We start from the raw sequence: 26,470 nt of genomic DNA, 5'->3' as shown, positions 1-26,470 counted from the left end.
GAAGATATAGTCAATTCTGGAAAATAAATCGTGGGGAATAGAGTAAAAGGTGTACTCCATGTATGACGGGTGATGTAGACGCCAAGCATCAGCAATGCCTAATTCAGAGATACACTTTAGAAATTGATTATGGAATTATGAGTTTTTAAAATGAACATTTGACTTTCTGTCAAGAAATTGATCTACTATTTCATTGTAATCCCCACAATAACACTTGATATCACAAACAAATATGGTTAGTAGGAAACAGCCAAACATTTCATGTTGAATAGAAAACCGATGAGGAGGGCGGGGTGCCCAGTGAGATCAGGCTATGCAAGGCATCACTCTCTCACGGTTGTATTTGAAAGTCAGAGAAGAATTTACAGAAGACCTTATGATACATTATTTGGAGGAGCACCAGCAGTATCCATTTCATCAGACCTTGAATAAATTGTCTCAGATCCCCAGGATTATCAAAGAAGTGGTGTGTCCTTTAAATGTTATATTCAAGGATGCAGGATGAACCATTCAATATCTGGCATTAAGTTGTTTCAAAACTGGACTTATCGCAAGAAGTTCTTTTCTTCTAGAGTTTGCAACATCTTGAGAGAAAAATATATTATTTCTGTTCCAGGTACGGTGTTTAAACAGCTTAACTTTTTTCATTATAAGCTGTACATGTTTGAATTCTAAAAGAGCAAAGATAAGAGTTCTTGAAGAATTTCTAGAATTAGCTAAAAGGCGTATAGGACCAATGCTATGAGTACTTTGGATGTTGATTTGTAAGTAAGGTGTAGATCCAACAACTTAGTTACGATGGTAGCAAGGAATATAATAGTATCAACCCCTTCAATTCCTTCAGGAAGGCCAACAATGCAAAGGTTATTTCTTCTATTCCTATTTTCCATGTTCTCGGAGTGTTTTTAAAGCGCTTTGACTGGGTTTTCCAAGGTAACAACTCTGTTAGTGATATCTTCGCATCACTCACTCTACGCTCTATTTCAGATACCCTAGATTCAAACGCTGACCATTTATCATCCAGAAGTTGCAGTTTGTTGTTAGTTGCTTCTATAAATGTTTTTAAGGCTCAATTTCAGTTAAAATGCAAACATGGCTGGATACATACCTTCTTCATTGGGAATTGGCAATTCATTTATTTTCCTTTTTAACGTGGTAGTAGTTGTTGAAGCCGAATCTTTAACAACCTTTTTCTTAGACGCAGCCATAATTGTATTGTAGAGGTACCCCGAGAAAGATAAGCTTGAGAGGTAGAATATGATTACCCAATATCACCTCTTAATATTGCAGAGCCTCAAATTAGCAATACAATTTCAGAGTTAAGCATCCAAAACTATTCAAATGAGGAATAAAACGCTTTTCATGCAGTATAAGGAATTATTGCTAAGTAAGTCTCTGAAGATACACCTGAAGAGCTATCATTCAGTAACTACATCACTTCAGGGAACTAAAAATGATCTCACTGAGTTAACTTGGTCAAAGAGATATATTATAGATTTATCTGAAGTAACTGGAGTGCTAATATATGGTGGTTTAGTGATATTTTCTTCCCGCTGACTTTAAATGGTCCGTGTTGTGAAAGAAATGAGCCTCCACAAGCAGGCGACGTGCACACTACGCGTCAGCTGAAGCAGCTGTCAGGATCCTCTGCTGCGTCAATCCACCAGTGCACTGCTTCACAGCCTTCATACGCCAACTCCTCCACACTACGGTCTAACAGCCACACCAAGCCTCCTATATTCTGCTGTTCGGCTCACCTCTCTCCAAAAGCCTTCCGGATGAAAAAAAAGGTTTGCAAATACGACTTTTAGAAACATGCTAAATTTTCTGAGTAAGTGCATAGAGCAGAGCCAAGAATTAGCCCACCATACTCTGCTCCAAGCCACGCCCCCCATTCAGGACATAATTTAGCTGTAGAAAATGTGCCCTGAGAAAATAAACACTTGAAATATGATTCCCCTGTTGGATAGAATTTGAAATTCCTTGACTGTGGGAACATCTTTTCTGTGGATGTTAAGAGTCTTATAATATGGTTTTATGTTGTGTAATTGGGGGTTATAATGCACGCTGAACCCATTTGCATGGTCGCCAGCTACTCTGGTGAATTTGTTAAAGGAGGAGGGCTAGGATAGTGGGCAGGGATCGAAAATACAAGATAGCTGTGTTTCTCTGCTGATCAGTGGTCGAAGTGTATTAAAATAAGCAGTGGCACTATGTTACCTGCTGGCCTGCCCCTGCTCCCCACAAACCCCATTGCCACGCTCCCTCTCACGCACAATACAACCCCCCCAAACAAATGTGCCTGCTGTTTAAGGGACCATTCAGTGTACTGCACTAAAGTGCAAGTTTCAACTTCTTTCTACACCTTTATTTTAAAACGAAACCATTCCTGTATTTAAAATAAAAAATATAGGAACAGCAAAACTTAAATAAAAGAAGTAGAGGGGCACCGCTCCCAACCGCCCCCACCCAGTGCAACCGCTGGTGCTGATGTGTGCAGTTGGGAAGCCCCTTGTTATTGTGTGTGTGTGTGTGTGTGTGTGTGTGTCAGTTTCTAGGTGGTCTGTGTTGAGAGCATAGAGAGAACAAACACTTGATAGATGTACTCACAAGCATCATGATGTATCACACACATGCATGTAGTGAAGTGGATAGCGCTGTCTCTTTTTCACATTGCTGGAATCCTGTTATTGAACCTTCTGCTTTCACCGACTCCAGAAAGAAGACTTGAGGTGCAGCCTTCTTGCAGTATTTTCCACTTGTCATTTTCTCATGCTGGCATGATGACTCTTATATGACAGCAGGAAACTATGTATTTTCTGTATCAAGCTTCGATGTGTTTTTCTCTGACCAAAAATACCCTAGGATATGGTGGTCCCTTTTATTGTCTTTGACTCTCAGGAGCCACTGTGCACGCTGTACATTATGGAAGTGGTTTACCTCGAGGTCCAGTTCAGTAGGTGCTTGAGACTGCCATTGGTCAACACAAGATTGCCAATCCTTTAGCGTCCACCAGGAGGCCAATGATTTTCAAAAGGTTCCTGCAGGCTTTGCCTTTAAGACATTCAATTTATAGTTTCAGAGGCTCTAATGCTGCTGGCGCCTATGCTGCTCCATCTCCAGGGTTGGATTGGGCAATGGGTCTTTCTGCCCGCGGCCGAACGACTTTGAGCGCCTGGGGATCGGTTTTATTGACAGCCACCGCTGGGCCGGTTTTATGTCCAATATTGACTTTATTGGTAACTAACTTTACTTTAAGTAACGTTAGTTACTTTTTCTGCGGTGCGGCGAGCCAGCGCACCGCATATTGGGGATGGCTGCAGGCATCAGCATTAATCAAAGCAAGGTAACACACACACATTACCTTACTTTGATGAATTATCATGCAAGGACAGGACTGGAGACAAGAGGGGCCGTGCTCACTGGCCTGCCTGTCAGTGCCTGGCTGGCCATGGCATCCGCGTGGCGCCAGTCAGTGGGCAGGCCGTTCTCCTAATTTTTTGTTTTGTAATAACAAAATCACTAACACTAACCCCCTACCTCAGCTCGCATCTCACACTGCAGTGTCTGCAGACTGCAGACACAGTCCATTTGCAAGTTCCTTTCAACTCTGCAGGTGCCAACAATAAATTGTTGTTGCACTTGCAAAGTTGAAAGCAACTTTGCTGTCTGGGTGCCCAGGGCCGGGGAAATTGCCGCACCGACAGCACAGCGAGTCAATTAGACTCCACGTGCCTGGAACAGCAGAGGTGATTGATTGGCTGGACCTGGCTGGCCCGGCATTTTCATTTGGGCGCACGCACGCTCATGCACACTGTGAAAGCCACGTGGGGCTCTCTTGGTAGCCCAAAAGCTCTACCTGCCCTACATCCCGCTGTGCAGAAGCACACTCCTAGCCCCGTCCACGATGCAGAGGGTGTTATATGTGGGTACCAATTTGCAAACTTTTTCCCTATGTGCATGCCCGGCATTCTGTTGGGCAGGATTTTTCCAAGAGCGCTTATTGTTGGGAATATATTTTAAATGCAAGTTTATGAAGGTATTTTTCTTTGTACTGGCCTATTTCCGTTTCACTGAAAATGGTTGCCTTTGGCAATTCGGGTTGTGGGCATGCTGGGGCACTGCCAACAGAACCTGGGAGAGAGGAGAGAGGCTGGCGTGCTATCAAATAGGCGGATTGATTTCCCCTACTCTGTTTGCAATATGGATTAAGCATTGGGTCTGGGAGTGCCCAGTCATGTTTGACCTGTGTGACCCCACTGGACGGATGCGCTTGCAAAGCCCGCTTATAATCCAGGGTGTGAGGTGTCTTGTCAGCCTCCGTGATGTGCAGAGGGACAGCCCCCCCCCATCCTCGAGCACGTTTGACTGAGAGCTGTTGTGTGCCCAGGGTTGAGGCTTGGGCGGGAGTGGTGTGGCGAGGGCCCGTGGTAGATCAGAAGCTGCCTCGGGCTGTTTTGACAGGTTAGGTTCTCAGGTAAACTGGGATGGTCCACTATTTGTTGCAAACATGTAATGCAGTCAGTGCAACACTCGCATAGACACACTCAAGATGGAACTGGTTACGGAAGGAACCGGTAGCTTGGCCATGCTACATCGTGTCTCCGCTAACAGGGGGCAAACATGCTGCCTTAAGCAAAAGAGAGACTAATTGCGATTAACAGTGTTAACTTATAATTTGCATTTTGGTCGAATAGATATATGCTGTGTTTTGCGAACCTGAAACAAACTGTATTTGGCAGATTATTGGCTGGGGTGTTGCTTTTATTTAGGAGCCCACTAGTGGGGGGCTTAGAAGCAAATGAGAGCTTGGTTCTGACAGAGCGAGTGGAAAGTTTTCTGATGAAATAGCAGCCTCCATCGTACCGTAGACCAAATCATGTCAGTTCAAGACTTGACATTGCGATCTGTGGTGATGGACGGTCCAGTGTCCATATGGTGCCGTTGGCAGGTTTCTCAGTCATGAGGGGTACCCAACGCTCCAGCTGTGTCTATCAAGAAGAAACATTACAGCTCATCATTTCTGTATGGTACATAATACTAGGACCCACAAGCTCCCTTATATCCATGAGGGTGACATATACTGGCCCATGATCATTGTGTATTAGGACTGGCGACCTTCCAAACACAACAGCAGATGGTGATATTTCCAATTAGTGTGAGATGACCTGGTTGTCTGATGGCCTCATTCATTTCAAGGTGACCACTTTCATATACAAGTCACACTAAAGCTAGTGACAGCGCAGATAGTCTGTCTGGAGAGTGCTTCATGGATGGAATGTTTTTGAGATGAGAGGGCATTGGGAGTTGGGATTGTGCCGTCCCAGCGTCAAGGTGCTCGCTAATTGGCTTTTCTGACTCTGCCCAAACTTCTTATTTCATTAGTCGGTTCAATGCAACTTTTCAAGCCATGACGAAAGTGACAAAAAGAGATCTGAAGAATGCAGGTGTGACTGAGCACTGTTGTGTCCCTGGTCCCGGCCGAGGCATCGGCGGGGATCAGCGAGAGGTAGGCCCGCGTCGGTGGGCCTCGCTGCGCAGCTCCTGCTGGAGCATGAAACACACGGACACAGTCATGTAGCTGCCTTGCCCCGGAACTGCCTCTGCAGAGTGGGGGCAGGGCTTTTATTGTGCGCCTTGCGTCACCGCACAGCGGGACGCAAGGTGGATATAACATTCCTCCTTTATGGCCCCCTGTGTCACCTTGGGTTGCTCACCTTCATTGTCCTGCTCACCTGGTTCTGGTTCACCCCATGGTTCCTCGGCTCCTTCTTCCATGCTTTCTCTGTCGTGTGGGCTTTCCTGTCCCTCGTCCCTCGACGGATCCTCTCTTGGCAGATTATCTTCTTCTTCTGGGGGGCACTCGCCGTCTGTCCACAAGTTCCTTGGCACTGCCTTGAACCATGTCGCGTTTCTTGTCACTTGCCTTTGCCCCCTTTTTTCAGTGATCATGGTGCCTTGCCGTCTACTGATTGTCCACGGGGACACGTCATAGCGGGTGTCTAGTTTGGATTTGGAAGGGTTCCTCACCATGACCACTCGATCACCCACTCAGTGATTGGACTGCTTGGCACGCCTTTTGTTGCTCATGTGGGCGTTGGCTCCTGTTCTCCTTGATTCAGTGTGCTCGTGGTTGAATGTGTCTGGGCTCCGGCTCTGGTGATGTGGTATGGAGGAGTTGATGAGTGTGCCGTACATCAGGTCTGCCGGCGGTATCCCTGTCGTGCTGTTGGGTGTGACCCTGTAATTTCTTAGGAATCGGTATAGGTCTACCTGCCATGGGCTGGCATTGACGCGCGACAGGCGCAGTACCTTGTTAATGGTCCTCATGACGCGTTCCACATGGCTGTTTGCCTGCGGCCATCTCAGCATAATGTGGTGATATTGTATGTTTAGTTCCTTAAGGTATTTTTTTAACTCTTCTCCCGTGAAGGGTGGACCATTGTCGCTCCTGATTCTTCTGGGTAGTCCATGCGTCGCAAACATTTTCTCGATCGTGGGTATGACGACGTCCGCTGCCGTGGAGTTGACGATCTCGACCTCCGGGTACCTGGAGTGGTCGTCAATTGCCACCAGTAGGTGTGTGCCTTCCTTTATTTTGCAAAAGTGTATGCTTATAGCGTCCCATCTGGTGGACCCTCGCACAGCCACCTGGATGGGCTCCGGAGTGGGCGGAGGCCCTGTTATTTGGCATGGGAGGCATGTGCTGACCAACCTTTCAACTTTTCCGTCAATCTGGGGGAACCACCCCGGTGCCTTATACGGGCTTTGGTCCATACCACCCCCTGGTTGTCCTCGTGTGCCAAGGCTATGATCTTGTCCTGTAGGTTCAGGGGGATTATGATTCGGGTTCCTCGTAGTATTAGTCCTTCTTCCGTGATGCAGAGGTCCTGCCGGACCGCAAAAAGCCCTGTGAGGAATTCTTTGGCTTCTGCTGTTTTGTTGTGGATATTTCACAGGAACGACCTCCATTCCCCTGAGATGATCGTGTCTTTAATCCGATCGCAGCATAGGTCTCTTTGCGTGGCCTCTCTTATGTCCTCCAGGCTGATCGCTAGAGGCATCATGGCGTATACGACCTGGCAGATATGCTCTTCCGTCTCTTCTGCCATGTGGATCTCCTTTGGTGTTGCCGCTCTCGGGTGTCTTGAGAGGAAGTCCGTCGGGTTGCCGCTGCCTGGCTGGTACGCTAGCTCGAAGTCATATTGCTGGAGGTGCAATAACCACTTGGCAATCCGGGCAGGGGGGTGAGATGATGTGCCCGTGAAGATGGGGAGCAGCGGTTTGTGATCTGTGTACGTTTTAAATTTCCGACCGTACAGATATAGGTGGAAGTGGCGGCATCCCCATAGTACGGCTATCGCCTCTTTTTCGATATGGGAATATCGCTGCTCCGTCGGTGTTAATGCCTTGGAGGCATAGGCAATCAGCATTTGCTCTCCCGTGTTCGTCACCTGTATGAGAATGGCCCCTAGGCCAATGGGGCTGGCATCCATGTACAGTTCAGTGGGGAGTGCTGGGTCGATGTGTTCAAACGCCTCTTTGCAGGCAGGTCCCCATTCCCCTTCGTGTTGGCCTTTGTGAGTTCTCGCAGAGGTTCCGAGAGCGTAGCCAGATTCGGGATAAAACTCCCACAGTAGGTGGCCATACCTAAGAAACAGCGCACCTCCGTTGGTGTGGTGGGGGGTGTGGCGGCTTGGATGTCAGCCACTTTCTGGGGGTCCGCTGAGCGTCGGCGGGGATAAGCGAGAGCTAGGACTGCGTGGGTGGGCCTCGCTGCGCAGCTCCTGCTGGAGCATGAAACACACGGACACAGTCTTGCAGCTGCCTTGCCCCGGAACTGCCTCCGTGATGTGGGGGCGGGGCTTTTATTGAGCGCTTCGCGTCACCGCGTAGCGGGACGCAAGGCGGATATAACAGGCACCACCATTGCCATCTGTGGAAAGACCTTTTGAATGGTATGGCCTCGGACTGGCAATTGCTACTCATAGTCAGCTAATGTTAAACATTGCTATATTAGGTATTCGTCCAACAACTTGCGGAGCTGAGGCTGTATATGTGAACTCAGGTAATTTGTAGGTGCCTGGTGATTACTTGCAGATGACTAAAGGTCCTGGCAATACCATGATATAAAAGAAAACGGAAACGCAGAAAAGAAAAGAAATCTGAAAACAGTGGTAGAGATAAATGCAGATAGAAACAGGGAAGCGAACAGAGAGAAAAAGTGAGCCATGTAGAAAGAGTCAGTGGGACCAGCTTTAGAGGCATCAAGAGAGGAACACATGGAATCAGACAGGTGCAGTGATGGTCATCAATGTATAGAGCAATAGAGAAATGGAGTGATGGGGTGAATGTGTAGCAGCACGTCAGACTAAGAGATGGAGACATTGAAAGAGGGAGGAATAAGGTGTGAGAGTGACGGGGATGTCTAGACAGACAGTGCCAGGGAGTTGCCTCTTGCTCATCTGTCGCACTCCTTTGTCTCTAAACAGCTCTCCTATAGCAAAACATTTGGGAGACCATTCTACATTTTGGAATCAGCCCCCGAGAGTCCCGTTTTGAACCGTTCATGACTCTTATGTTTGCAGCATGAAATTCCTAAACTGCAAATTATTGCCGCGAACGATACTGAATTAATTGGATCCCCGGCTGTTAACTGGATGATCCTCACCTTGATTTCTTCTGTGGTCATGGACCAATTCACGTCTTTTCACTCGACCGGAAGAGGGTGACATGTTCTCCCCGTGCCACAACTTTGTACGACTACGCATCATTATTTTACATGACCCGCCTCTCATCCAACAACACAATAGCACTTCCCTCATTTTGGACTTTACACGTTAGCATTTATGTCTGTGTTATATTGTAAGTACTGCAAACCTTGTTAGGAAGCAACAGCGGGCTGTACTTGTATAGAAGACAGCAATAGGGTGGAACAGGAATGGAAGAAGAATTCATGTAGAATTAGAAATAATGGAGAGAGCCACTCAGAGGTTAAAAGCAGGAGATATAGGTTATGGACGAATTATATACCCAGTGTTAGAAGGGGAGCTGCGATACGGTACTAATGTTCCCTGTACTAGAACAGGTAGTTGTGTGGTATGATTCAGTGATACAATTATTTGATGCTGTGTTCATTGGTATTTGGCTACTACTATGCATCTACCAATGGCAAGGGCTTGTAATAATGCAGGCTTGTCCAGGGGATTCATTGGTCCCTGGTTCAGGCTTCTGACTGCAGTCTGAGGATGTCATTCACTGATACCATGAAACAAACAGTAAACAATTAGGACTTCATTGTGAGTTTGCCCGTACGGAAAAAAGGCGGCATTCTTTAATACCGTCTGTTGATATCTCCAGTCTGATATGGGGCCTTGCACAATTATCGCATTAACTATGCCACTGGAATATTTCACGCAGCAATTACCAGTGTGTGATGATATCAGAAACCTTTTTTATTGTACTACACTTTTTTTCTCGAACCAAGAGGTGGAGTTAAACATTATAAAAAATCCCTTGAAGTTACCAAACTTTTGTCCTCATACCGAATGAAAGTGCAAGCGCTTCCCTTCTGTAGAGCATAATATGTTTTCTAGGGTTCATGGCCAGGGGATTGAAAAAGTGGGCATCAGTGATGCCTATTTCCTCGCCACCGTTGCTATGCAAGGGGACCATGTGCTGGGGCTGATTCTCCCCATCCATCAGAGTGGATGGCTGATCTCATATAGCAAGATGCCCCATATTGAAAACCAGGCACTCCTGTGCCTCAGAGCTGTGGACTCTGTCACAGAACTGTACGCAAAGTTATGTTATTTTATGAGTTGTTTTGTAATGTAATATTTGAGCATAAATACAACTGGTGACATACTTTCCAATGTCATCATTTTGCTGCACTGCTTATTAAATGCAACTCCATTTTCATTACTGGTGGCAACGAGTAGACATTTCTTGAGTCTAGCTATGAGATGATATTTTTTTTAAAGGAACAAACGGAATGTTATCCATTTCTCAAGCGTTTACGCAAAACATAACATGAAACAGACACATGAACCCTCCATAAGTAGCCATTTCTGTAAAGTTGTGAATTGATGCGATTCACGGATGATGGTTTGAGGGCCACTTTTTGAGGCAATGGGTGGCCCACTTTTTTTTGGGTGTCCGGACCTATTTTCCACTGACCCTACTTTTTATGTAGCCTTCCGAACTCCTTGCACCTCAAGACTTTTCTGGTACAAAGGGTCTAGCAACCCTATGAGCCGACACTGGCCCGCCTGATGAGTCATCTGCACAGCCCTCACATTCCCCCCTCAAGAATAATATACTAGATTCTCCAATCTGGAGCAGGCTATTCATTCAGCACAGCCACCAGTAACCCCACCCTGCTTGTGACCTGTGAGGCCAAACACAGTCTCTTTGGCTATCCATGGCCTGCTCGGTCACAGCCTTCTGGTCTGTGCTGACATCTTCAAGTGAGAAGTGAGGTGAAGCAATGGTCATGCATCCCATGTTGCCAGTAGGCATGTCTGAATAAAGAGGGTTTTGTAGCTGCTGACCTTCATGCTGCTTATCTGTAAGGGAGTTACTTATTCTTTTCATACTTGACTTCTGACCTGGGGCTGTGTCTTCCCTCCCTATTGCTGCATGCTTTCTCAATAGATTCTATTGCATTTGCCTCTCTTTGTCCTGACAACGTTTAGTTTTTCTTATGATGCTGTCCATTCCTCACGGATGGATCTGCCTTCTCCAAAACATCTTGAGTTTGTGTCAAAGCGTCTTTAATTCTGGTAAACACTTTTTTCCAAAGTCAAAACAAGCACTTTAACATTCATGGGTGTTAAACCCCAACTCTCCTTTGCCCTTTGTGATTTACACATCTATGTTCCACAATATCTTTGTGTTTTTTTCTTGCTGATAGAATATTTGTCAAAGGATATTATGCAACAGGCGCCTGTATGTCAGAGCTTTGAACTGTATACTTAGTCATAACCATGACACTGTGCCCCTCCCCCCTACACAGATCCTCCTTGAGATAAGTTAAGGAGTGGCCAGGGTCAGACTAGGGCAAAAAAGTGTCCCACTTTGACATAAAAAAAATCTGGTCCACAGCAGCATTTTGTGTTTTTGGTTCAGGCATTGCCCTATTGCCCTCCAGGCTAGTCCGAGCATGAGAAGTAGTCTGACCACAGCAGGAGTGGATGAAATCAACCTTCAAAATGTATAAATAGCTATTATGATAAGCATCATTATTTTAAAATAGCAAAACTAATATAAATCACACATTTCTCGCACCCATGGCGGCCATTTTCCACTCTCAATCTTCTCCTTGATCCAGGTCCCCGTAAGTCGCCCTCCACTTTCACGTTAAATACTTTTGACTTTTCCTCTTTCATATCTCAGTTGTAACCTCTAAAACCTTAACTTATTTATTCTTTTTACCCCACACCTTCCTTCTCCTCCATGGCAGCCCCTCATTCCTGTATCCGTCATTCTGGAATCTGAATTCCTTTCTCTTATTGGAAGAACATCCTACGTCTTTTCCATTTGCTTCTTGCCTATATTTCCAGCTCTGTCAATACCGTGTACACGCCCCTAATTCTTTACCTCTGGTTTCCTCTTTCTATCCTCTTTATGTTTGGCCACCTCTCTTCTGATATATATGCTCCCTTCAAACTTCCATTTTAGTTCCCTCTCATCCTATATTTTGCTTCTTTTCTGACTTTCTTTAAAGTCTTGTGCATGTAGCGCTGTCTTTATGTGTTCCTATTAATACCCTTTAATGTCCCTTTCAGCCTGATTTATGCTCTGGCCAATGAAATTAAAGAGCTCTTTGTCAGGTTTCTGACTTCTGCTCATTACAATAAATGATCAGCTGTGCCTCACTTACTAGGACCTTCAGAATCCTGGAACATGGCAGATTGGCCTATTCTTTTTCCGGCTCTCTGTTCTTTGGGATCCCCTGGTGTTGTTCTCAAATGATCATGTTTATAATTTACACACCACGCTTGTTCGGTCCTTTGGAAAAGCCTAGAATCCCAGGGTTGTCCTCGTTTATATAGTGTTCCCCAGGCTTCTGTTATAACTACTTTCTTGATCCCATTTCAGCCAATGTCCTGTGATCTATTGACTATTTTTACTCAGCTGCCTACTTTTACTTTTTAAAGCTCTTCCTCCTTGTTCTGTATATTTCTTTGCTCTTTCTCTTTAAACGCTCCCTCTCTTTAGAACACTTGCCGCAAAACTCTGCTCGCCATCTATTCTGTAGTCCTTTTGCACTCCTCTAGAAACACTGCTGCTCGGTCGACCTACAGTGATCATTTCACACTGCTCGCCTATCTCTTCATTATTGCACTTTCTCTATTTCGTAATCAAGAAAGTAGTTGGTATAAAGCAACATATTAAATTATAAAACAAAAACAATTACATTTCACCACATGCAGGTTGGTAGGTAGGTATGAGTTTTATATAATATAATACATAAAGGAATTAAAGTGGTCTCATAACTTTCAATACTTGTAATGTCACCCAGGATATATAAATATAATACTGCCAGCTTGTTTACAGAGAGAAAAATGGAACATGCCTTCTGTTGTCTTTCTAATAATTTCATTCCTATTCGCACACACATCCCTAGATAGAAAAACTACAAATATGAATGACTATTCTAGGCAAGAGACTAAAATACCCCACAATATAGGAACACAAACTTCCATTGGTTGTTTGATTTAAAAATCTAAAACAGTTCTTTGAATAAGGTTGAAACAAAACAATGCACTCATTTGTCTCTCAACCATTGACAAATATTGGCATCAGATAAAAAATGTGTTCCAACATATGGTTCTCTGATGCTTGGACTAATTATAATCTAAAATGTTGCACCATATCAGTAACATACTACGTGTCTCTAGTTTAGGCATAAATACAATTGGATATCTTTCAGGTATTGAATCGGTTGCAATTATTATCAAGGCTTGAGTACAGGAATTCCGTTCCCCAATTGGAATGTCTGGTCAGCAGCACCTCTCTCGCTATTCTCAGGGAATCAGGTTCACCCTGACAACACCCCAGTTCCATGTGGTCGTTAAGGACCAGATTTCAATTACTTAACATGGCATACTCCAGTCGCGCAGGCGTGTCATTCCTCATTTCAATGAGGGATGTCTTAGGTTTGCAGAGATCCCAAATTGCTGCAGAAAAGCCTTATTGAGGTGATGTCACCTAGGATTTGAATTTTCATTATAAACCACAAAGCACGTACATTTTGTACTATATTCCCCTTTTCAGTGATATAGCTTGTAAACAAGGATCCCCAAATACTTTTAAATGCTATCTGGGATTTATTTAATTCTTGGGACATTTGTCTAAATAATCTTGGGCAGTTTCTCAAAACCTAACACAAATGAAAATTGCGCAGTGGATGCACCTTTCTCATTTGTGTAAGTTTCAGACAGGTGCATATCACCCTATGGACCTAATGGAGTAGTTAGCCCTCTTCCATACAATACTGTTAGGAATGCGCTCTGAACACTATTGTATGACAGGCTCCATCACACACGTGGGTTCTGGAAGCGTATTTCACAGTGACAGGCCCATGAAGGACCCATCATTTTGAAATGTAAACAAAATAATGCATTTCTATCCCTGTTTGGTGCAAATGATGTGCTAGACTTGCGCATCGCATCACTTGCACTAACAACGTTTTGAGAATCAGGTGGTCTTGGATTATTTGGGAGGATAGCTCAGGGGTAAGGTGCTAGCCTTGGAAGCAAGACGACACAGAGCAACACAGGTTCAATCCTTGGGTACACGCTTAGAAACCTCTGGGTATTAAGTGTCTTATAAATAACCAATCATATCATATCAGATTGTACACACTTTTGGATTGTCTTTCAAAGGCCCAGGACAGGTAATGACATCAATTTGTCTCAGGCAGCATTACCTGATAAGCTCTTACTTTTGGTCTGTCCACCTGGACCAAAATCCCTCTCATGTAATATGGTTCTTTCCTGGAAAAGGCTTCTGCATACAGTTCAATCTTGAAAGGGTCTCCCCATGGTTGTTCCCCATCATATACTTCCAGTTGGTATCCCAATCTGTTCTTCTCCTGTTGGATGGGCTGGGTCTCTTGCTTTTCAGCTTCCACAAATATACCCTTCTCCTTCCTATGTGTTTAAGCTTAAATACCCAGCAGATTCCGGAATGTTGGCCAAGGTGACAGCAGCTTGAACGTGCAGCTCCTGGTCTCCTCCCCGAATCTATTTTATTATTGATTATGAATACAAAAAAAAAGATTCAAGAGCCAGAAAACCCAACCTCTAAGAAACAAAAGCAACTGTTGGAGATTTATGAAGACAACCCCAGTAGTCAGGACATTTATAAACTCCTGACACAAGTGGCATTGGACATGGTTGAGGTTAAGGCTACTTTGACTGAACTGGACTCTAAGGTTTACCATCTGGGTGGTAGAGTGGAGGAATTGGAGAAGAAGTCAATATCAATGAGTTCAGAGATGGCAGGAAGCTATAGGGTTTACAACATTTTGAGAAAAGACCTTCAAGGTGAGAAAGATCGGCGTATGGAGATGGATCTGAAGTTGTGGGAGAGAAATGTCAGGCTGATTGGGGTTGAAGAGAATCCAGATACCAGAAAGGAAAACCTGATTGTGCTGGTATTAGAAATATTTAAAAACTGCTTTGGTATGGGATTCAAGGAGGAGGATGTTGACCATGTTTACCGTATTGGTAGATTGCCAGGATCCAAGCCTAGGCATATCATGGTTTGTTTTGTCCTGGCACGGAAAAAGGAGAGCTTGTTATCTGCAGCAAGGATTAAAGGGTCGGTCTTCTACAAAGGGAAACCTCTCTATGTCTACCCGGATGATCCTAAGGAGCTATTAGCTGCCAGGAGAAGCTTCAAGGGTGTGAAGGAACTTGTTAAATCCCTGCAGGTTAAGGCCTTTCTGAACAAGTATAATTCCTTAACTGTCATGCTGCCAGATGGGGAAAAAGTCACCTCAGACCCGAAAGAGGCTAGTATATGGCTGGAGGCTCTTACAGATTAACGAGTTACTATTGCGGATTAGCTTCAACCTGCGACCTTTATTACTTAATTACTGGTATCTTAATTTTTATTAATGCAGCAAAATGGTGCAGAGTCCTTGATTCAGTTAAACGTTATGGAATCTAAGTTTACCTTTGAAATTGCGGGCTTTCGGCTCGAGGATTCACAATGGTGGTACGGAGCGATTTAGAATAAAGGACCTCTGCTAGGTAAAGATCAGCTGATTTTCTTTTGCCCAATGGTGGCAGCGCGTCATCACGGCGTCACGTAGCATGGCGCCATGTGCTCGTCATTCGCTGTATTTGATCAAATCGAGTCAGACCAGGAAGGATACAGCCTAAAACAGCGGCCGGTGAGGAGTGTACCGCTGCCAGGAGGAACAATGACGGCTGGTCCCAATCGGACTCAAGTGGTTGTCCGGGTTACGTGGTTGGAGTGCACGTTGTGTATGATGCCTTACTGTCCTCGGTGGCCAAATGCAGAGCCTGGGGTGAAATATGTCCAATAACGATCAGGCTCCGGGGCCAGGACCGGCAGAACCCACACTCCAACGGAGTGCAACACATTTTTGGGGCACTCTGAAAACCTTTCTTTTTCTTTCCTGTCCGCTCCGTTTCTACTCCAAACCCCGAACGGGCCTTGGAAAACAAGACGTTCTGCCATTGGGTCTGCTGCGTATGGTGCCATGACGGCAGCAGTAAGCAGAAACCTCTCGGCTCTATTTCCCTCTCTCCAGCTGATCATTAGTAAAAGCTGTGGGTTACCTGAAACGCAGCACTTGAACGGAGCAACCGAAAGCGGAAGGCAGCGGTGAGGCAGAACGTTATAGGGCAGGGGCTGTCAGAAGAACGTTGACAGGGTAACCCGAAGTGCTCTGGATGTAAGGAAGCATTTGCCTTCGGAAAGAACATATACTGCCGTGCCTTAGATAGAACATTTTCTGTATGTGAATGTATAGCCTTGGCTTTACCAATGATTTGTCACAATGTTTCTACTATTTATTTTCTGAAAGTGTGCCTTGGTAACGGGTCCATGGCGTGCCACCATTTAATGCTTTCGGTGTGTTTGCTAGCAAAGCTTCCGTTTTGCTTGGATATGTGTAAGTTGATGCAATATAAGAGTGCGTGTGATCCAGTAGGGCATGGATATTTTTTGCTTTTAGTCAGATATCTGGGAGAAGATTCCACTTTTTTGCGGTGCCGTGCACACAGTTGTTTTTGAGACGGCTTCGGGGAGCAGGGCCACATGCATGCTTTACATTTTTATCTATATTCCATTTAATATTGATTCGTCCTCAGCGGCTCACATAGGTGTAGGAACCCCTCTGAACGTGTTCTTTTATGAGGCCAACTAATATTACTGAAAATGTTTTAGTGGTCCTTAAACATGGTCTAGTTAGAATGCATTCTTATTGTGTTATCTGTTTTAAGTATGAACTTGTAAAGAGCCACTGCAAAATCTGTCATGAGTGGTCTTGCATCAGTCAGGTGAAAAGAAAAGTATATTAGTTGTTTCTTTAAATACATTGTCCTGTTTATATTGATGCTAGTAGTTCACTGAACTATTACACATATCGATCGATGTACCTGACCAGTTGACTTAAAAATGGTTAAAACAATGTGGCCCAGCTTCCAGGATAATAGAAATGCACTGCATTTTTTCTTTAAAACAAATTTTAAATAATACTAAATTGTTTTTTCCAAGTGTGGGGGTCGGAATGGTCTGGAGGCATCATTGACTTGTCAGTCTACACTGCACACGTTAATGCACATTGCCAGTAGGTCAGTCACAGATTTTGGAATATTTAATGTGCTGGGATGCCTTATATACTGTGCTTTTGAATATCACATCCTGGCACGAGCCTATTCACATATACTAATGCGATTGTGAACCTTCCTGGCTCTGCATATTTATAATAGGACTCATATGCAACAGGGGCTGTAACATTTGGCAGTCTTTACCAGTCTCATGTCTGCCTTTGCTGTTCTTTAACTCAACACCTGATAACTTTCTGGTAGGTACAGCGCATTTCTCATTAGGCTGCTTCTTATAAACGCTTTGATACACGCTATGCAGAATATAAGATTGAATTGATAGATGTTGTGTTTGGCTGCATTTAAACATTTAAACATAATTTACATTTAAACATAACATCTGTTTATGTGTTTAGCTTCTGCAAGTAGCTTTGAGAATGCAAGGCCTTGCTCTGCGCTTTAGTTATTAGTACACAATTGCCAAAAGCCTGTGCCTGTAGTCTTTCTTTTCTTATTGCGGCCATGGTCATGAAGGGAGTGGGATGTTCCCGAAGTTTCACTGAAGGACTGCCTATAACCTTCAGGGAGTGTTGTTGCTGTGTACTCGCCTAATGTGGAATGGTAGCCTATTTCTAATGTACAATGGAGGCGGTGTCTGAGAAGTAACATCATATGGTTATAGCTGGATGTCTAGTCTAAGCACTAATGACTTTATTATCTGTAAGATGTTAGGATATATCTAGTGTGTGCTTGAAGTTTTTTTTGTTTTTGGGGGGGGGGAAACGGTGTCACTGTAAAAGAGAATTAACCAAAAAGCTGATTGGTTTGTTTACATTTGTACTCACTTCTTAATTTGGTTTTTTCTCTCATTCATACTTCGGTATCAGCTGTTTTTATTTTCGTTAAGCATTGTTCGGTTTATGAATGTTTAATGCTTATGATGTTATTTCTTATATAGCTGGTAGAATATCTATTATTTCTTACTTTTCTGATCACCCTATTTTTTCGGTGTCTGCACACATTTGCAATGGTTGATTTAACTATGCTGTTGTGACCTACATACATTCTGGGGTAAGTTGTGATTCTTGAGTTGGTGCTTCATTTAGTGGTTGGGAATGTATTATATGTTTTCTGATATGTAACTGGGAGGGGGTCGTGTGTTTTTTGGGTTTATTAGTTCTTATTGACGTTGGATTCATACTTCTGTTGTGGGGGGAGTGGAAGGGTTTTTTATTCTAATACATGCAATTTCTGTGGGAGGTTCATTCATGGGTTGGCTACTCTCACAGAACCACTTTGAGCATTGCCAAAAAAGAACATGCCTGGAAATGGGGTCACGTTGCTGAAGCGGCATTCCAAGCCACAAAGGAGGTGCTCACAGCAGACCCCATCATGACGTTCTTTAACCGCAACAAATCATCCATGCTGATGTTACACTCTAGACCTATGGGGCTATGGAGCTGCGCTCCTATGGAATCACAGATGTGAGCTCCATTGGCCCTTAGCGTATGCCAACCGTGACCTGACTACTACTGAAATTGAACAGGAAGTTCTGGCAGTGATATGGCGGTGTCTGAGATTCACTTATATATTTGGCCGGCCTGCGGTCATACTGATGGATCATAAACCCCGTAGTCCACTTCATTCAAGGAACAAATCGCACCCGCCTGCCAGAATTAAGCGCTCGCTGCTGCAACGGGAGTACAACGTAATATTGTGTATCAATCAGGAGGTGACAGCACTGCAGTCTTTCTGCCCCGACACACCCTGCAGCAGCCTACCGCAAAGAAAGATGATGAAGAAGTGTCTGAAGCTCAAGTGAACATCATTACCATGGCGACCATCTCCAAGTCATGTTTATAAAATAGATAGCAAGAGGAACGAGACTGACAGCTACCTCCATCTAGCAATGCAAGCAGTGACATCAGGTCATTGGAATACATATCTACACAACAACCAATGGCTTACAGCAGAAGTGGCCATGACCCTGAGAAGTCTTTTCAGGGTCAAGCAGGACCTATCTTGTATGGATGAGGGTGTCCAACTCTGGGACTCCCAGATCGTCTTTCTTTTGGTCAACAATGTAATAAGTCTCACACATGCAGGACATCATTGGTCCATCAAAATGAAAGGGCGATTGAGAGAAAGGCCTAGTTACCAAAGCAGGAGAACAAGAGAAGAAAGTTGAAGAATTTGTTAAGCAATATGTATGGTGTCTGGTGACTGGAAGATTGAACAAAGAATTCATTATTGAATCCAGGAATGCTGCTCCCTGGTACTGCAGGTGGTGATTCTTGACTTTGGGACAAAACAAATTGATCAGCATTTCTTGGCCATCCTAGATGAGTTCTCCCTCTTCCCAGAAGTTGACTTCATATTTTCCACCTCGGCGAAGGCAATCTTTCTGATACTAGAGACAATATTTCCTTGCCACGCCATCCTCGACATTATTCATTCCAACAATGGACCACCATTCAGTGGCAGTGCATTTCAAAGGTTTGTCAGGAACAATGACATTGTGCACCAGAGAATCACACCGGCATGGCCTTGGTCCTTCGGAGATGGGGAGGGATTGATGTGCACTCTGTATAAGGTATTTTTATGTACACAGGTGAAAGGAGAAGATCTTCAAATAGCACTGACTACATTTTTGACGGTGTACCAACAAACGCCTTATTCATACACATCCATTGAACCACTGGAATATCTGCTATGCCATAAGGTAGAAGGACTGATCCAATCCACTGGTCACGCTCTGCCTCCATAATTGACACACACAAAAATGCAGGAAGTGGTCAAAGAAAGTGGACATAGCCAAGATGATACAACCTAGTAGGCAACCCAAGCCCTGCTGTGGAACTGAAACCCCTGCCAAAATCTAAGCATGCTGTTCAAAGTGAAGCCATGAGTTGTGGTACCCACAAAGGGATCCATGATCACGGTTGGTGATGGGTATTCACTACTGACCAGGAACTGTTTACATTTCAAACATTTCCAAGGTGATTCGGGTGAAGCACCTTGTCCAAACAATCATGCTCAAGGGAATTGGGAAGGATGCTGACCCAGAAGAGATATCGAGAATGAGAGCGGAATATCATAGGATGAGGAAGACACCATGAGGGATTCACAGGCGGAGCAGAGCGAGTTATCAGCTGGTGGTGGAAGGCAACATCCAGGAAATGCACCAGAAGTGGAGAATACTTATGACCAGGAGAGTAGGTACCCCAACAGATTGAACAGGAAAATGCAGTGCATGTTTCGAGACTGAAGGAGATAATCGAGTTGTTGTTGCGCACAGTTGTGTTTGTTTTTGGGGAGGGGAGTTATGAGTGTACGGGATAAGGATATCTTTAGATGGCGAACCCTACATGTGTTCCCAGCTACGTAGTGCTTGCGATGATAGTAAAAAGGTAACCGAACATGGGTAATGAAGTGGATGACCACACCTGAGACGGCTGTCTGTGTAAGTTACTTATGGTGCTCTCTGTTGGCGCACCAAGCTGCGTTCCCACCACGCCACAAAAAAAGAGGGAGCACTTCAGAGTGAGCTCTGGGTGAGTGGGAGTGTTCTTAAGTGGATGCTCAAAGATTGTGAAGGCATACAACAAAAACAGCAAATTCAAGAGTAATATGTGACTATTGTAGCCTTGCCTCTACCCATTAGGTAGTGTCACTTCCAGTAACGACATGGTCCCCTCGGAGAGGAAGTGTCATCCACACTCCAACCACCCCCTTCGTAGTACCCAGTACTTTCTCGCCAAAGTATGTGACGTATGATGAACATATAAACCAGCAAACAGCAGAGGTTGGGCTTTGCCCAGTGCATATAAGAGTAACAGCACCTATTGAAGTACCGACACCTAAGAAAACATGGACCGTAAGGTACCCATTGAGGAAACCATATCTACCGTCAAGACAGAATGACGGTTGTCAGAATGGAATGCCAGAAAAAGCCAAGAAGATAATAAAGGAAGAGGAATGGTGATGTCATAAGAATCGGACTGACACACATATAGAAGATATAATGATCTAAGGATACTGACAAAGAGACGAAATACCATGGATAAGTGACATCTTCGGCCTAAGGTGAAACAGTTGATGTCAAGATGCAGAAACTTATGCCATATGCACGATGAAGATAGTCAGTTACTTTAAACGTGTACAGATGCAAGAAACCGCAAGAAGCAAAGAAATCGTGAAGCTTGCTTATGCTTAGTAGTAAAATAGATTGCGGCAAGCGCCAACTATATATATATATATACCTCAAAAGCTCTTTATGGATGAGTGAAAGTCCACATGAGCAGAATTGAACAAAGGTTACTAAAGGTCTCAAGAGGAGAGTGTTGCAGAAAACAAATCGAGAATTAAGATGGCGAGAAACCCAGCTGAAGGTAACCATGCCAAGAAGCCAAAGTCGTATAGGGCTGGAAAAGGCCAACAGTGGATACAATTAAATAGAAAATGAACAGAGTATCCTGTTCAGAAAGGTCAAGAAAAGCCACAGATGGTAGAAGACTGGCAGAATGAAATCAAATACACGAAAATACATGAAGAAGAGGCTGATTTCACGGTGTCCTAATCACGTGACAAGGCAGGGAAGAAGGGATGAGACTTTCACACCTACGCATGGATCCCTGCCATGCCCATACTCCCTAAACTTTCTCAGACCAAGAAGCAGACACGAGGCCAAACTACAAAGAAGTAATTGACACATGACCACTGAGGTGATGATTGATTGTAACATAATTGGAGGGAAGCTGGGGTGCAGACAAACTCCCTGCACCTGGCTGGCTATTCTGCATGCTGCTAGACGTAAGTGGAGAAGTATGAGTGGGGATGGTGCCAACTCAATCATAGTGGATCGTGTAATCTAGGGTCCAATGAGACGTCGTACTTTTAGTGATGTTTATAGTGGCCATTTTGAAGGAAGGGCTTAGTTGCCCCACCTGACAATGATTATCCAATCCGCTCTCCCTGTTACCACATACAGTTATGGTACCTATGTTAAAGTTACCTTCCTATAACCAATCACGTTGCATGTTAGGTTTTTAAGATTGCGCGTCAGTGATGATGAGTTTTTGATATAAATACTGTGTTTATTCTGAAATTAAGTGGAGGTGAAGCGAGAAGGAAGATCGAGCGGTTGCTGATGTTCATTGAACTCCCCGTTTTTTGTACTCGTCATTAAACGGACTCCCTTTGCCAAACTATTGAGTTGTCATAGTTATTTGATGCAAGAGTACGAATCTGCATCCCCATCTATCTCGAGGGTGCTGCTACTCATCTTAAAGGGCTGTTTGGAGACCCACAATCTAATGGGCTGGCTGGAGTCCATCCAGTTCACCCTAATAGAAGAAAAAAGAATAAGGGAAAACTGGGATGCACCTGTATCAAAATATACATGCGGTCCTAACCCCACCCCAGAGTCAAAAATGTCCTAGCACCGAAAAGATGCTTTTGAAAATGAGGCCTCTATCTTGTCGAGCACACTTTCCCAAGCAAGGTTATTCAAAAAAATGGGTTAGAAAAGCGGCTAGAGATGTATAATAATCATAGAGCTGCACTGCTTGAGAATAAACCCCCAAAGATTGCTGACAATTGTTTGGTCTGCGTGTCTACCGTTAACGAACCCTAGCCAGAAAATATGAAACCTAATCAGCAAACACTGGAGAGTGTTTCAACAGGTGGACCACAATCTCCAGCAACCTATTTGTGGTGCCAAAATTGGCACTGCTTCACAACGGCACTGGTTTTGATTGGCCGGAAGAATTGTTTACACTGATCCCTGTACTGACCGGGCTGAATGCTAAACAGAAGTGGAAAGGTGTAGGGCCCTCTGGGTGCACTCTCAGTTGCAAGTTGTACTCATGCTCCTCTCCATTTTAAACACCTGAAATCAAGGAGTCCGTAAACAGTAACAACACCCTGATACTTGAAAATGTCTTACTTGCACAAGAAAACCAGCCACCTCTGTGTATTGCCCTACTTGTGTTCACATCTAATTGTTTCACACAAGCATCTTCTGAATGAAATGTGCAAGTGTGCATGCATTACACTGTGCGGTGCAGGCATTTACTGTGGAGAATACACAGAATGGGGGGCTTTGGAATGCTACTGGCCCTTTCCCAGTGAGCTGCTACTTGTCAGGTAAAGGGGCCACAAGCACTCTCCATTTCACACCTGTGTCTGCCCCAGCCCAGTAATAAAAGATAAGACATCAAAAAACAGACTTGGGGGATGACCTGGGACCTGTGAAGCCCGGCTATGGCCTACCATCAAGTTACTTCAAACCCTGGTTAGTGCCAACCTTCAGTATGCAAGAAAAAGAACAACCCTTTTGTTAGGATTTCACAGAGGCAAACGTCTGTTCTGTGTTTTACACTTCAAAAAAGCACCCTTCTCTGCGTTTTTGGGGACGCGGATAGTGTTGTAGTGTATCTCTGAGTGCTGGTGACATCACTGACCATGGAATGCTGTGATGTCAGTGAGTGTAGAGTGCTATGGTGTTATGTTCTGAAGAGGGGTTCCAACAGTTACAGTTGGAGAGTGTAAGCTGGCATGGAGGGACATACCAGTGTCTTCCAGGCAACTATCTACCAACAAACCTACATGTAACTTACCTGCTGGCCCGCACTTGGTTCATGGTACCACGTTATTTCAGCCCATCACAACAGAGTTTAAGTGCCACCAATGGGTGCGGTTTGCCAGGGGTTGCTATGAGCAGCTGCTTTTGTGCATATTGGTGAACCTTACTGGAGCTGGAGGAGGGGCCTCCCTCCATGTTCATTATGGGACTCTGCAGCGCCTAGTGGCTGAGTGGTGTCACAGTAGGACATTGTTAGGTTGTTATGAGTACCGCTTGTCACTTCGGCATGAAACTAAATTTACAGAAGGATTTTGCCAGGTTTGCTGTCATTAATGTCCCAGTCTTTAAACCTCCCTCGATCCAAGTGCTCTCTGCGGTCTCCAGCTCGCTTCCTGGATCCCATGCGATCTCTGTCACTGCGGCACGATGCGCGCTGCATAGCTTATATCATTTGTCACAGCACTGTCATTAGCTGGTAATGATTTGATTATTTTGCAGATGAATTAGTGTATTAATCTCTTTCACAAACACCACCTCCACGTATTAATCAAAACCATTAAGGCAGAGCAGTCAGTGCAAATTAACAAATTTGCATGTCTAAATTAAAAATTACAGGAATGCACCATCAATAAAACTCCTAACCCCTTCCTGGCCCCCATTGTTGTTTGCCTCCTATTATTCTCTTTTGGATCAAACTAGATTTCCTGTGACAACTTTTTTGCTTGAATTGTATCTGTGCGCAGTGAGGTGCATCCAGGCGTGCACGGCTTCCTCGCTGTGCTTACGGATTCAAGCTGCACCCCACTTGCGAAGCCTGAAGAAGTTGGATGCATCTGTGGTCCCTTGATGCTGTGCAGAGAGGCTGTGAAGGAGGAGATGGAGTGTCCTCGAATTTATTCTGATATGTGCCCTACTGTCATAGGCATTTATACTGCACCCATTACCATCTTAGTGGTCTCTCAGCACGGAGGCTTGTCCAGTATGGGTGGTCCACTGTCAGAAAGAGCAGAAAGGATTGTAAACATAAAAGCAGAATGCACACAGGTGCCATGCCTTACATGGCCAAGAAAAGACAGCATCCTTATAATGTGTGATCTTAAGGCGAAGTTACATGAGTATGAAGGGATTGTGTCATGATTTCTGCCCCTCATGTCCCCAGCCCTCCAAGATGTCAGGCTGGAGCCAGGCCACGATCACCTACATGGCCCTCAAGGGCCTCTCCATCCCTCCAAAGACTCACTTGGAGTCAGACTTGGCGCTTGTGGCCCCAGACTCACTCACTCCCGTAGGATAACATTGGGGATTGGACTTGTAGTGCATTGCTGGGGACAAGATGGCTGCTCCCACATATTTCGGTTCCCAGAACTGACTCACCGTGTTCGGATCGGTCTCCATTAGGCCTGAATCTTTCTTCTGCGCTCAGCTCCTGCAAGAACAAGAACACCGTTAGGAACAGCCTTACCTTGCGGCGCTTCTGCCCATCATTCATCGCTCCTTCTGTTCTGCGGGCATCTTCGGCAGTGTCATTCCCATCCCGGCACGCCGCTTCCTAAGGAAAAGGGAAAAGAACAGAAAAAAGGCATTAGTAAGCATTCTGCAAATCTTCGCTTATTTTAAATACTGTACAAGCTTCAAACGCTTACCTGAATCCCAGCCGCTCTGTGGGAACTCTGTCTCCGGAACTTCTCATCCATCTGCAAGAGGGAAAAGGCACTCCAGGTTAGCGTGGAAACACCTAGAGGCGCTGCATACCGTGCTTACTGACGGCATTTGTTCTTCATAACCAGCACCCACGCTGAAAACGTCACGGCACCTAAATGAAACACAAAAAGAACTCAGTTCAAAACAAATACAAAAGGGGTGCATCGCGCATCGAGCTCTCACTCACCTTCAGCGCTACTCATCTCAGCAGCACGCCGCCATACCCGGACGCCGGCCATCATCTAAGGAAGGAAAGGAACGAAGTTAGAGAACTGTTCAAAAGATTCATTATACTTGCCTGTCGGACTCTTGCCAGTGAAGTAACTAGGCAGCAACGAGCCTGCATCAATCAACGCGCCCCTGCGCTGAAAGCAGGACGGAGAGCACACTATCCAAGAAAACAAGGTGAGCTGTGGATCAAAGGGAAGGGTTGGACCCCGGGGAAGAAAGGGTTCAAGCACACAGAGACAATAGGGAGTTAAACTCTACCAATCCTGTGTTTCAGGCCCAGTCGAATAGCCTCCAGGGAAGGGTTTGAGGTCGTAAGAGGTCAGAACAGGCTGAGTGAAATCCCCATGGATACCAGGTGAGCGTTACAGAACGCAAAGCCTCACATCAAAATCCACCTGGGCGTCATGGAAACGTCAGAAACCGACCAGTTAGCCCACATGTTGGGGCAGCTACGTTCCGAAGTACATGCAGCCAGGGAGGAGACCAACACCCTGAGGAGAGAGCTGATAGTAGCCAAAGAACGCACTGATGATTTAAGCCGGCATCTTCTCCAGTCTCAAGCAGGGCATGCACCATTGCCGGGTAGCGTGCCCTCGATGCCAGCGCCATCAGCCAATCCCGTTCAGATAACCCTTCCTGGGGCAGTTCCCTTTGGCGCCCGAACGATTTACGGGGGGATCCCAACAGGTTTGCAACGTTCATGAACCAGTGCCGCCTGCACTTCCTTTGTAGGCCAGGGGCCTTTCCGAATGACCAATCACGGGTCGCTTTTGTGCTATCCTACCTGAGTGGTAGGGCCGCGGACTGGTCTGTACCCTTTTTGGCCCAAGACGATCCTTTGCTGCATGACTTCAGGGGCTTTCAGCAGGAGATGGAAAAGCTGTTTGCCCGTCGTACTCATGGGCAGGCATTAGACAACGAACTTCTGTCCCTACGCCAAGGGAATCAAGACCTATCAACATACATAGCCACGTTCAATAGACTCGTAGTTGAAGCAGAATGGCCAGTGGAGAAGAGAACCACGTTATTTCATTACGGGTTGCGGGGGGAGCTCAAGTATGTTCTCGCACAAGTAGTGAACCCCCCGAAAGACTGCTCAGAATTCATTGACCTTGTTGTTCAACTGGATCATAGGTTGCAG

This window comes from Ambystoma mexicanum, chromosome 2q (assembly GCF_040938575.1).
Source record: "Ambystoma mexicanum isolate Mex_15411 chromosome 2q, UKY_AmexF1_1, whole genome shotgun sequence".
In the NCBI taxonomy this organism is placed as follows: Eukaryota; Metazoa; Chordata; class Amphibia; order Caudata; family Ambystomatidae; genus Ambystoma; species Ambystoma mexicanum.
This window is presented reverse-complemented; position numbering follows the sequence as displayed.